Consider the following 1,107-nt stretch of genomic DNA (forward strand, 5'->3'; position numbering starts at 1 on the left):
ACACCTCAGTTTCGTCGTTGTGTGTGTCCCTGTGTCGTGTCCGAAATGAAACTTTCAGCAGCTGCACATCGCATGAGTTGTGATGGAGTTAAAGCCTGTTGCGTGGAATTGCTGCATAAGAAAAAAATTAGAGATGTGTTTTGATTCACGACACGATGAAGAAAAGACGTCAGCTCAGTTGCTCAGCATCCTTGCTGAGATTTACAATGGAAGACCGAACAAGTTCTTTTAATTATCTTAGAATGTCACCATAACTACTCACGTTTCTTCTAAATCGAGTTAATTATGCAATAAGGAGTAAAGGTACTGTAATGCATGTAGTGCGGGACAGTACGTTGAGAATGTGGGTTTCGCGGGAGGCATGCCAGCGATAAATCCCTGCAGTCGCGCTATCCTCTGTGTCCTCGGTGGCTCAGATGGATAGAGCATCTGCCATGCATGCAGGAGATCCCGGGTTCGAGTCCCGGTCGGGGCACACATTTTCATCTGTCCCCATTGACGTATGTCAACGCCTGTAAGCAGCTGAGGGTGTTCATTTCATTATAATAGCATGAAGCACTGTCGCCAGAAATGAAATTACATATCATATTGCGTGCACTACCATCGAGAACACACGGCATGATACAAGATGCGGTCTTAGTTGGTGATGACACTTTTTAGAAGTTTCATGATGATGCTTTTTCATTAACACCAATAATTATTAACATTAACAGCATAATTATTCAAGGCAGGCCGCACTAAGAAGAGAATGGTTTGCAAACTACTCTCTTGAAGATAGATCTGAACAGTGGCAATATTTCAAAATTCTAACATATGTGAATAGGGAGCACTGCTGCGACATTTTAAATAGATGAATACTGAAAAAGAATGCAGCTCCTTGAATTTGTATAGCCTTCCCTCCTATCAGTAATATTCCTTAACAAAGCGTTGGACAACTCGAACAATGGGATTTGTTATAGACGAGAGCATTGCCACAGCCAGAATTACACTTGCTCGTATTTTTCTTAATTCAGTTGTATACATGCCCCTAACTTAATAAATTTCGCCCTCCACCTTGGATATTGTCAAACCATCTATATTATAATCACACATGATGGTCTCAGCGGC

The 1,107-nt window shown here is 41.7% G+C and overlaps 1 non-coding gene across 1 annotated transcript; it reads left to right on the plus strand.

Annotated features, from left to right (window-relative positions):
• The first annotated feature begins 401 nt into the window (after nt 1-401).
• Trnaa-ugc lies at nt 402-475 on the plus strand. The gene has a single exon. It is a non-coding gene; the product is annotated as a tRNA-Ala (tRNA).
• Nucleotides 476-1,107: the final 632 nt, after the last annotated feature.

The sequence above is a fragment of the Schistocerca piceifrons genome, chromosome 2, assembly GCF_021461385.2.
Source record: "Schistocerca piceifrons isolate TAMUIC-IGC-003096 chromosome 2, iqSchPice1.1, whole genome shotgun sequence".
Taxonomy (NCBI): Eukaryota; Metazoa; Arthropoda; class Insecta; order Orthoptera; family Acrididae; genus Schistocerca; species Schistocerca piceifrons.